At 43.1% G+C, this 12,642-nt stretch overlaps 1 protein-coding gene across 2 annotated transcripts in view; it reads right to left on the bottom strand.

Annotated features, from left to right (window-relative positions):
* Positions 1–12,642, bottom strand: part of ATXN7L1 (ataxin 7 like 1) — a 234,773-nt gene that overhangs the window by 156,096 nt on the left and 66,035 nt on the right. The gene's annotated exons all lie outside the window — the stretch shown is intronic.

Below are 12,642 nucleotides of genomic sequence, written 5' to 3'. Positions count from 1 at the left end.
GTCCTATCAGTTCTTAGCACACATTCTGCTTTTCCACCACAGGCCTCCTCACTGCTTGGTATCAACCTGGTTCATGAACAAAGGTTTTGTCACAAAAAAGTACTTGATGTGCAGAAACAATAATTGCCTTCAGCAAAAACTAGTATTCTAAAAGTATTATTAGGTACAATGTTGAAAGCTTATCTACTTCTTTAACCCCTTCATGACCCAGCCTATTTTGACCTTAAAGACCTTGCCGTTTTTTGCAATTCTGACCAGTGTCCCTTTATGAGGTAATAACTCAGGAACGCTTCAACGGATCCTAGCGGTTCTGAGATTGTTTTTTCGTGACATATTGGGCTTCATGTTAGTGGTAAATTTAGCTCAATAAATTCTGCGTTTATTTGTGATAAAAACGGAAATTTGGCGAAAATTTTGAAAATTTCGCAATTTTCACATTTTGAATTTTTATTCTGTTAAACCAGAGAGTTATGTGACACAAAATAGTTAATAAATAACATTTCCCACATGTCTACTTTACATCAGCACAATTTTGGAAACAAAATTTTTTTTTGCTAGGAAGTTATAAGGGTTAAAATTTGACCAGCGATTTCTCATTTTTACAACGAAATTTACAAAACCATTTTTTTAGGGACCACCTCACATTTGAAGTCAGTTTGAGGGGTCTATATGGCTGAAAATACCCAAAAGTGACACCATTCTAAAAAATGCACCCCTCAAGGTACTCAAAACCACATTCAAGAAGTTTATTAACCCTTCAGGTGCTTCACAGCAGCAGAAGCAACATAGAAGGAAAAAATGAACATTTAACTTTTTAGTCACAAAAATTATCTTTTAGCAACAATATTTTTATTTTCCCAATGGTAAAAGGAGAAACTGAACCACGAAAGTTGTTGTCCAATTTGTCCTGAGTACGCTGATACCTCATATGTGGGGGTAAACCACTGTTTGGGCGCACGGCAGGGCTTGGAAGGGAAGGAGCGCCATTTGACTTTTTGAATGAAAAATTGGCTCCACTCTTTAGCGGACACCATGTCACGTTTGGAGAGCCCCCGTGTGCCTAAAAATTGGAGCTCCCCCACAAGTGACCCCCATTTTGGAAACTAGACGCCCTAAGGAACTTATCTAGATGCATAGTGAGCACTTTGAACCCCCAGGTGCTTCACAAATTGATCCGTAAAAATGAAAAAGTACTTTTTTTTTTCACAAAAAAATTCTTTTAGCCTCAATTTTTTCATTTTCACATGGGCAACAGGATAAAATGGATCCTAAAATTTGTTGGGCAATTTCTCCTGACTACACCGATACCTCACATGTGGGGGTAAACCACTGTTTGGGCACATGGTAAGGCTCGGAAGGGAAGGCGCGCCATTTGACTTTATGAATGAAAAATTACGTTTGGAGAGTCCCTGTGTGCCTAAACATTGGAGCTCCCCCACAAGTGACCCCATTTTGGAAACTAAACCCCCCAAGGAACTTATCTAGATGCCTAATGAGCACTTTAAACCCTCAGGTGCTTCACAAATTGATCTGTAAAAATGAAAAAGTACTTTTTTTTTTCCACAAAAAAATTCTTTTCGCCTCAATTTTTTCATTTTCACATGGGCAATAGGATAAAATGGATCCTAAAATGTGTTGGGCAATTTCTCCCGAGTACGCCGATACTTCATATGTGGGGGTAAACCACTGTTTGGGCACACGGCAGGGCTCGGAAGGGAAGGCGCGCCATTTGGCTTTTTAAATGGAAAATTAGCTCCAATCATTAGCGGACACCATGTCACGTTTGGAGTGCCCCTGTGTGCCTAAACATTGGAGATCCCACAGAAATGACCCCATTTTGGAAACTAGACCCCCAAATGAACTAATCTAGATGTGTGGTGAGGACTTTGAACCCCCAAGTGCTTCACAGAAGTTTATAACGCAGAGCCATGAAAATTAAAAAAAAATTATTTTCTCAAAAATGATCTTTTAGCCTGCAATTTTTTATTTTCCCAAAGGTAACAGGAGAAATTTGACCCCAAAAGTTGTTGTCCAGTTTCTCCTGAGTACGCTGATACCCCATATGTGGGGGTAAATCACTGTTTGGGCACATGCCGGGGCTCGGAAGTGAAGTAGTGATGTTTTGAAATGCAGACTTTGATGGAATGCTCTGCGGGCGTCACGTTGCGTTTGCAGAGCCCCTGATGTGGCTAAACAGTAGAAACTCCCCACAAGTGACCCCATTTTGGAAACTAGACCCCGAAAGGAACTTATCTAGATGTGTGGTGAGCACTTTGAACCCCCAAGTGCTTCACAGAAGTTTATAATGCAGAGTCGTGAAAATAATAAATACATTTTCTTTCCTCAAAAATAATTATTTAGCCCAGAATTTTTTAATTTTCCCAAGGGTAACAGGAGAAATTTGACCCCAATATTTGTTGTCCAGTTTCTCCTGAGTACGCTGATACCCCATATGTGGGGGTAAACCACTGTTTGGGCACATGCCGGGGCTCAGAAGGGAAGTAGTGACTTTTGAAATGCAGACTTTGATGGAATGGTCTGCGGGTGTCATGTTGCGTTTGCAGAGCCCCTGGTGTGCCTCAACAGTAGAAACCCCCCACAAGTGACCCCATTTTAGAAACTAGCCCCCCCCCCCCAAGGAACTAATCTAGATATGTGGTGAGCACTTTGAACCCCAAGTGCTTCACAGACGTTTACAACGCAGAGCCGTGAAAATAAAAAATAATTTTTCTTTCCTCAAAAATGATGTTTTAGCAAGCAATTTTTTATTTTCACAAGGGTAACAGGAGAAATTGGACCCCAGTAATTGTTGCGCAGTTTGTCCTGAGTACACTGATACCCCATATGTGGGGGTAAACCACTGTTTGGGCACACGTCGGGGCTCGGAAGTGAGGAAGCACCATTTGACTTTTTGAATACAAGATTGGCTGGAATCAATGGTGGCGCCATGTTGCGTTTGGAGACCCCTGATGTGCCTAAACAGTGGAAACCCCTCAATTCTACCTCCAACACTAACCCCCCCACACCCCTAACCCTAATCCCAACTGTAGCCATAACCCTAACCACAACCCTAACCCCAACACACCCCTAACCACAACCCTAACCTCAACACACCCCTAATTCCAACCCTAACCCTAAGGCTATATGCCCACGTTGTGGATTCGTGTGAGATTTTTCAGCATCATTTTTTAAAAATCCGTGGGTAAAAGGCACTGCTTTTTACCTGCGGATTTACCGCGGATTTCCAGCGTTTTTTGTGCGGATTTCACCTGTGGATTCCTATTGAGGAACAGGTGTAAAACGCTGCGGAATCCGCACAAAGAATTGACATGCTGCGGAAAATAAAACGCAGCGTTTCCGCGCGGTATTTTCCGCACAATGGGCACAGCGGATTTGGTTTTCCATAGGTTTACATGGTACTGTAAACCTGATGGAACACTGCTGCGAATCCACAGCGGCCAATCCGCTGCGGATCCCCAGCCAAATCTGCACCGTGTGCACATAGCCTAATTCTAAAGGTATGTGCACACACTGCGGAAAACGCTTCGGATCCGCAGCAGTTTCCCATGAGTTTACAGTTCAATGTAAACCTATGGGAAACAAAAATCGCTGTACACATGCTGCAGAAAAACTGCACGGAAACGCAGCGGTTTACATTCCGCAGCATGTCACTTCTTTCTGCGGATTCCGCAGCGGTTTTACAACTGCTCCAATAGAAAATCGCAGTTGTAAAACCGCAGTGAAATGCGCAGAAAAACCGCGGTAAATCTGCAGCGCTTTAGCACTGTGGATTTATCAAATCCGCAGCGGAAAAATCCGCAGAGGAACAGAATACGTGTGCACATACCGAAACCCTAACCCTAACCCTACCCCTAACCCTAGCCCTAACCCTATTCTAACCTTAGTGGAAAAAAAAAATTCTTTATTTTTTTATTGTCCCTACCTATGGGGGTGACAAAGGGGGGGGGTCATTTATTATTTTTTTTATTTTGATCACTGTGATAGATGATATCTCAGTGATCAAAATGCACTTTGGAACGAATCTGCCGGCCGGCAGATTCGGCGGGCGCACTGCGCATGCGCCCGCCATTTTGGAAGATGGCGGCGCCCAGGGAGAAGACGGACGGACCCCGGCAGGATCGGTAAGTATGATGGGGTGGAGGGGGAGCACGGGGGGTGGATCGGAGCATGGGGGGGGGGGATTGGAGCGCGGGGGTGGTGGAACGGAGCACGGGGGGGTGGATCGGAGCACGGGGGGGGGGGTGGATCGGAGCACGGGGGTGGATGATGCACGGGGGGGTGGTTCGGAGTGCAGGGGGGTTGGATCGGAGCACGGGGGGTGATTGGAGCACGGGGGGAGCAGACAAGAGCACGGGGGGAGCGGAGCACAGGACGGAGCGGTGCATAGCACCGATCGTAGGACTAGGGGGGGGCGATCGGCGGGGTGGGGTGGGGGCACATTAGTGTTTCCAGCCATGGCCGATGATATTGCAGCATCGGCCATGGCTGGATTGTAATATTTCACCAGTTATAATCGGTGAAATATTACAAATCGCTCTGGTTGGCAGTTTCACTTTCAACAGCCAATCAGAGCGATCGTAGCCACGGGGGGGGGGGGGGGGGTGAAACTACCACTCCCCCTGTCCTTGCAGGCCGGGTGAAATGGGAGTTAACCCTTTCACCGGATCTGCAGGGACGCGATCTTTCCATGACGCCACATAGGCGTCACAGGTCGGATTGGCACCGACTTTCATGACGCGTACGTGGCGTCAAAGGTCAGGAAGGAGTTAAACCTGATGGTCTATCTTTAAGCTTTCAAAAAGAGATCTCATTCAGGGTCCCGTTTTGGAGCCCAGCCACTTTTGATAAAATCCTGGTTATTGCAGCCTCCACTAGGGGGCGCTTACTATATACAGATTTAGTATCGATTTCAATGAACCTTTTTAAAGGGACCATACATTATCCAATGTACAATCCCTAAGGGGTATTACCTGATGGTGCCTCATAACATTTTTTAGTCTCCTACAGATTCTATGAGTATTTTGAAAGGAAGATCTTACCATCCAAATGCAGTCTATTCTGCAGACAGGATGTTATACGGCAAGATGAGCTGAGTAGATTGATATATAGGGTAAGTTCACATGCTGTGTTTTTGCATTTATTTATTTAGTGCATTTTTTTCATGCGAAAAACAGCTGCGTTTCACAGTACCAGCAAAATTGTATGAGACTGTAACATGCATTCATACAGTATGTTTATTTTTCTTATGCTTTTTGAGCCGTGGTTGTTTTCTTTTTAAACCACAGATTGTGTGAATTATTTTAGCACTTTTCATCCATTCAAATGAATGTATGAAAAAACAAAAGTAAAAAACGCATCAGAAACACACATATTATATGCTCTGTTTTTCTGCCAAGAGATGTGTTTTTAGTGCAAAAAAAAAAAAAATCACTGCAACAGCGCATGCCCCAACTCATTTAAACCTTTGCTCTTTCCTGTATTATTGGTCCAGTGGGTGGTCCTATTTGTGACGGACAGCTTTCTATGTATAAGAGTGCATACAGAGATAGTCAGCTACTGATCGGACAGCCCAAAATTCCAGAAACGAGAGATTTAAATGAATAAAACACAGGTTATACTACATCTTTTCTCACAAAACTGTATATCAAAGTACACAGCTCCTCCTGCTCTACAACATGCTGTCCGCGCCTCACTGATCTCTACAGCTACTATATAGAGATATAGCAGAGCTGAGTAATGTATCATTACAAACACTTCAAGATCTCATCTTAGGGCAGTTAGTGTGGGGTGGGAATGAGAGCTGACAGCACTAAGAGAAGATCCAAAAGTGTTTGTAATGATAGTTGCAGAGATCAGTGAGGAGAGCATTTCAGAGAAAAACACACTTTAAAAGTCGGCCGGGAACCAAGACATACAGGAGACTATTCGGAGAGGCGGGTCCCCAGCGGCTTCTCTCTGCCCGCCCCCTAGAGTGACAGGTCTCTCCCTATACACTCAGATGTATTTCAGAGTCAAATATACCTGGCTGAAATCATACAGCCAGATACATGGCTTTAACAAAATTATAACCTAAACTTTACAAAAAAAATATCTCCACAACAGACAGGAGGCATTAAGAAATAAAAACTATGTTTTACTCAGCTCTGCAGCCACTATTCCATGATGTGGCCAATTTAACATGTTCAAATTGGTGAAAGGTGGTATAGGAAATTGGTCATCAGGATTTACCCCCTGAGGCTATTAGAAGCACATTATCAGTCACATAGTACCTTTTTAATGAGGACCATATTAGCCATAAACGCTGACTGTGTTTAAAAACGAAGTTTGTCTCTGCTCTCCTTGCCATCGCTTACCAGACTAGTGCGGGACATTTGTCTATCAGCACCACTAGCGCAGTGGAAGCAAGCCCACAGCAGTGTAACTGAGAATGCGGGGAGAACAGGGAGGTGGAGAATATGGACAATTTCTTCTCCTCCTTCATACTCTTCCCGTCCACGTTACACTACTGCGTGTGTGCTTCCACTGCACCGTGGTATTGACTGGAAGATGTCTTGGACTAGTCTGGTGACCACTGATAAGGAGAGCAGGGATAATTCAACTTAGTTTTTAAACAGGATTTTTAGCGTTTTTTTTGCGGCTTTTCGTTATAAAAACGCGATAAAACCGCGGAAAAACGCATACATTAAGCATCCTATTATTAGAATGCAATCCGCAATTTTTGTGCACGTTGCGTTTTTTTCCGCAGCGTAATAGAAAACGACATGTGATGACGTAGCGGTCTCGCGAGACCACTACATCATCTGGGGTCATTGCCGCAATGCATTATTGGGAATGGAGCATCGCGAGGAGCGGGAAGACTGCCGGGGACGCCGGAAGGTGATAATATCACGATTTTTTTAATTATTTTTAACGTTCTTTTTACTATTGATGCTGCATAGGCAGCATCAATAATAAAAAGTTTGTCACAATTGTCAAACACTCTGTTTGACAAGTGTGACCAACCTGTCAATCAGTTTTCCAAGCGATGTTACAGATCACTTGGAAAACGTTAGCATTCTGCAAGCTAATTACACTTGCAAAACGCTAGTGTTTAGCGGGAATACACATGCCAATTCCGCATGCGATATACTCGCGGCAGGAATTGCAGCTGAAATTTCCATGGCAATTCTGCAACGTGTGCACTTAGCCTTAGGGATAATACCAGTAACATTAAAAAGAGTATTAGGAGGCTGATAACTACTGATGACACGATCCCTTTGAGTTACTTCCTGCTTAAAAACACCAAAAACTGATATTAATCAAGATATTACAATATATGCAACATATCTAAACACATTTACATGGTTAACATTATGTTAAGATACAGATAACCACTGAATCAAAGATAGCAAAACCAGTAAGACTTGGCCTACCACGCCACAATATCATATCATGCCTGGGGTTACTTCTAATAAACGTGTGATTTTGCTTTCTACTGATAAAATTAAAGAAAGAAAACCTATATGAAGACATCCTTGAAGTTACGGTACATCACATCTTATGGTCATGGAACAAGTTAAAATTACGATGAATCTCCACTTCACCACCTATGTGATCATTATGCCCCAAGTTAAACAAGTACTCTCATGTTATTAAATAGCATTAGTTAGACAGTATGAAAATAAGCAAGTTTGCAAGTGATTTGCTTTTTCGATCTGCTATTCTCCTGCAATAAGAGCTTTTATCTCACAGAGTGTACAGCTGGTTTCTATGGAGATCAGCCACAAATGTTTGCCCAGACCCTGGTCGATTGTGCACAGTAGTTTCATTCCAGGACAGAAATTAACTTTTAATATTCTAGTCAGCTCTCTACAGCCCATTGATTTCTTTACAGCATTTAGGTTCGGTTTATAAATCTTGCAAAATCACCAGCCAACACATCGGCAGCTTTTAGAGCAGCTCTCCTAATCACAGCTCTCATTTTCCCAAGCCTTGTGCTTGTTCAAATGCCATTCTATCTCTATATATAAATTCAGTGATAGTGTACACTCTAGCACAAGCAAACTTGTGTTAAAGGGAACCTGTCAGGTTAGGCCAATGAGATGTGGCCACCGCCTTTCACGGCTGATATACAGCATTCTATAATGCTGTATATCTGCCCCCAACCTGACATGGAAGAACTGAAAAATAACTTTTATTAATTATACTAACTTACGGGGCGGTCTGGTCCGAGGGGTGTCACTCTTCTTGGCTCGGGTCTCCCATCTTCTTATGATCCCCGTCTTCCTCCTTGGTTCACGTGGATGACCCGTCCCTGCATCATCCACACAGTCTGCTTTGCAATCGCGCTCCTGTGCAGGCGTACTTACCTGCCCTGTTGAGGGCAGAGCAAAGTACTGCAGTGTGAATGCACTGGGCCTCTCTGACCTTTCCCGGAGCCTGCACAGTGCAGTACTTTGCTCTGCCCTCAACAGGGCAGATAGGTACACCTGCACAGGAGCGTGATGCCGACGAGCAGACTGTGTGGATTATGCAGAGACGCGTCATCCACAAAAACCAAGAAGGAGGACGGCGATCATAAGAAGATGGGAGGCACCGGACCAAGAGCGACACCCCTCGGACCGGACCTCCCCGCATGTGAGAATAAAAATTATTTTCTTCTCTTACAGGTCAGATTGGGGGCAGATATACAGCATTATAGACTGGTGTATATATAAGCCCTGAAAGGCAGTGGCCGCCCGTAACTCGTGTCGCCCTAACCTGGTGACTGGTTCCCTTTAAGCTTTATGATTCAGTGCCAGCTCTGCCAGAAAGCAGGAAGTAATGAGACTGCAGATTTGTGAGCAGCTCAATAAACAACTTGAGAATATATATTGAAAAAAAGTTTTCTGGTTAGGCGTTTTCACTTTTATGATCAGGCCAAATTTGACAATTCTGACCACTGTCACTTTACAAGGTAATAACTTTGGAAAACTTCAACGGATACTAGTGATTCTGAGATGTTTTCTTGTGACACATTGTACTTCATGATAGTGGTAAAATTTGATCGATATGACGCATTTGTGAAAATATCCAAAAATTGGCAGTTTGGAAATTTTCGCAATTTATAAACTTTTAATTTTTATGCTCTCAAACCAGTTATGTCACAGAAAATAAATAATAAATGACATTTCCCATATGTCTACGTTACATCAGCATAATTTTTTAAACTTTTTTTTTTTTTTTAAGGTAGCTAAAAGTTTTTAACTTTCTCACATTTCTAATTTTTCCAACAAAATGTACAAAATCATTTGTTTTTAGGTATCACATCACATTTGAAGTGACTTTGAGAGGTCTGTATGACATAATATACCCAAAAGTGACAACCTTCTTAAAACTGCACCCCCTCAAGGTGCTCAAAACCACATTCAAGAAGTTTATTAACCCTTCAGGTGCATCACAGGAACTGAAGCAATATGGTATGAAAAAATTGACATTTACTTTTTTTTGTTTTTTTTGACTCCATAAATTTTACCCCTATGCTTAAAAAAAGTAACAATTTGAAATGACTTTAGTTTTGTGCAATCTGCTTTTTTTCTACAAAATTAAACATCTGAATGAACATCCTCCAAGGCTGGTGATTCCATACCGTAATTTTTGCCAGGGGTTGTAGATATAGCTCAATCTATATAGGCGTACTACATGGTTATATGTTCAAATAGAAATACTTTTCCAGTGTAGAACAGTGGTGGTCAGTAGGTTGGCGTCCTATTCCAATGCAGTATCCACCGCTTGTTGGACCCCCAGGTGCTTCGAACATAATGTTGACTCGTGAAAATAAAGAATAAAATATCACAATATTGTATATATATATATATATATATATATATATATATATATATATATATAATATTGTGATATTTTATATGTATATATATATATATATATATATATATATATATATATATATATATATATATATATATATATATATATATATATATATATATATATATATATATATATATACATACATACATACATACATACATACATACACACACGAACATTCTCAGCCCCAAATATTTTATTTTCAAACAGGTAACAGCAATTTGTCCTGAGTACGTTGATACCCCAGAGGCGCAGTCAGGGGTTACTGGGGACAGAGGCGTAGCTATGGGTTCAGCTCAGGGGAGCAGGTGGGCAAACAGTAACATTGATTAAAACTATGGCGGTACACTGATATTACCACCATATAGTGACCACACTGTGGGAGTTATCAGTCCTACAGAACACAGAAGTGAATGCAGTACAGTTATTTAAAGGGAAGGTACCGCGTTTGTAGATTATTAATTAATCAATTTAATGTAGCATAACATGCTGTTATAACCCAGATTTGAATGCATGTAAAACAGATTCTGTGTGTTATATGAGTAGAAAGAATGCACTGGGGGCTGACATCTTGGTTTTGCAGCAGTAGCAGGGCACTATCAGTGTCAGATTACGGCACCCCATGGACATACGGTCAGCGCTGGTCTATTATCTCCTATCTGTAACATTGCAGCAGCATTAGCAGTGAGCTGGGCACACCTCTGTGGGCTGCACAACTCACTGCTGTAGGTGTGACTAGCTGCCATTTTATTATAGTCCAGTGCTATCTGTTGAGCTCCACTTGCTCTCTATCGCAGGACAGAAGCACTGACTGCTCCTCTGTACTGCAGGCACTGCAGGTTCTGGGCAGACATCCTCTGCTCTCACATGCTGCCCTGTGTGCTTCCCTCTGCTCTGTCTCCGCCTCCCCACAGTCCCAGTGATCTCCGGTAAACTGCACTCTCCCCCTGTGTCGCTCTCCCTCTCTGTACGGCGTGGGGGGGTCTCTGTGCGGCGTGGGGGGGGGGGCGCTCTGTGCGGCGTGGGGGGGGGGGGCTCTGTGCGTGTGTGCAAGCATCGTCCGATGGGACTACAAGTCCCATCGGACGATGCTTGCTACAATGACAGTGATTGACACATTAGCCAATTATGGGACAGTAAGGCCATGTTCACACAGTGCGTTTTTTACTGCGGAACCTCAGCGTTTTTGCCGCTGCGGTTCCGCAGCTGTTTTCCATGCAGGGTACAGTACAATGTACCCTATGGAAAACAGGAACCGCTGTGCACATGTTCCTGAATTTAAAAAAAAAAAGCCGCGCTGAATAGCTGCGGGAAAAAAGAAGTACCATGTCACTTCTTTTTTCGGAGCCGCAGCGGTTCTGCACCCATAGACCTCCATTGTGAGGTCAAACCCGCAGTAAAACCCGCAGATCAAAAATATATCTGCGGGTTTTATTGCGGTTTGTGGTGCCGAACCGCTGCAGCAGGAAGTGCGGGGAAGCGGGCGGAAGTGCGTGGGCGGAGTGTGGCTGCCCCAATCCCACCCCCCATGCTCCGATGCCCCCCACCCCGTGCTCCGATGCCCCCCCCCCCGTGCTCCGATGCCCCCCCCCCGTGCCCTAATCTCCCCCCTTTATACTTACCCGGCCTCCCGATGTCCGTCCGGCCGTCTTCTCCCTGGGCGCCGCCATCTTGCAAAATGGTGGGCGCATGCGCAGTGCGCCCGTCGAATCTGCCGGCCGGCAGATTCGTTCCAAAGTGCATTTTGATCACTGAGACATAACCTATCTCAGTGATCAAAATAAAAAAATAGTAAATGACACCCCCCCCCCCCCCCCTTTGTCACCCCCATAGGTAGGGACAATAAAAAAATTAAGAATTTTTTTTTTTCCCACTAAGGTTAGAATAGGGTTAGGGTTAGGGGTAGGGGCAGGGTTAGGGTTAGGGTTAGGGTTAGGGTATTTTCAGCCATTTTAACCCTAAAAAACTTCCTAGAAAACACACAGACTCTGCATAGAAAACTGCATAAAAAAAAGGATCAAAAAACGCATCAAAAAACGCACCAAAAAAGCACAAAAAAAGGACCAAAAAAAGGACCTGCGTTTTCTGCCAAGAGCTGCGGTTTCAGTCCTGAAAAAAAAAGGATGGAAATCAGGAACGTGTGAACATACCCTAATAGTCCCATCATCCGGCTAATGTGTTGAATGAAAAAAAAAAAAATACTCCATACATACTCCATATATACTCCATACATACATGCATGCTACATGCATGCTACATACATACATGCATGCTACATACATACATGCATGCTACATACATGCATGCTACATACATGCTACATACATGCATGCTACATACATGCTGCATATATATACGAGCTGTCACATATACGAGCTGTGCCTCTGATGCAGTAACTGCTGGTGACAGCAGGTCACAGGTCAGTCACACACAAAATGGTGCTGCCCTGTGATGCTGCTCTTCATTCTTACTGTTGGGGCAGTAACTGCTGACATCACCATTTCCCTCCCATTTTGGGTGGTCTAATATCCCTGGGGCAGAGCTGCTAAATCTTACTATAGCTGCTTGAGGTCTAAAACGGAAAATGCTCCCCCTAGTGGTAAATATGTATATTTGTAGAAAAATATATAATATTTTTCATATAGAAATGTTTGCAAACAGTGCAAACATTGCATTAATACATTTTAATTACTATTTTAAGCTTAATTTCACAAAAAAAACAAAATACAAGAAAACTGGTGGCACCTTCCCTTTAAAGTAACTTACAGATGA

Source organism: Ranitomeya imitator, chromosome 4, assembly GCF_032444005.1.
Source record: "Ranitomeya imitator isolate aRanImi1 chromosome 4, aRanImi1.pri, whole genome shotgun sequence".
NCBI classification, from domain to species: domain Eukaryota; kingdom Metazoa; phylum Chordata; class Amphibia; order Anura; family Dendrobatidae; genus Ranitomeya; species Ranitomeya imitator.
Note: the sequence above shows the minus strand (reverse complement) of the source record. Positions and strands in the feature narration are given on the sequence as shown.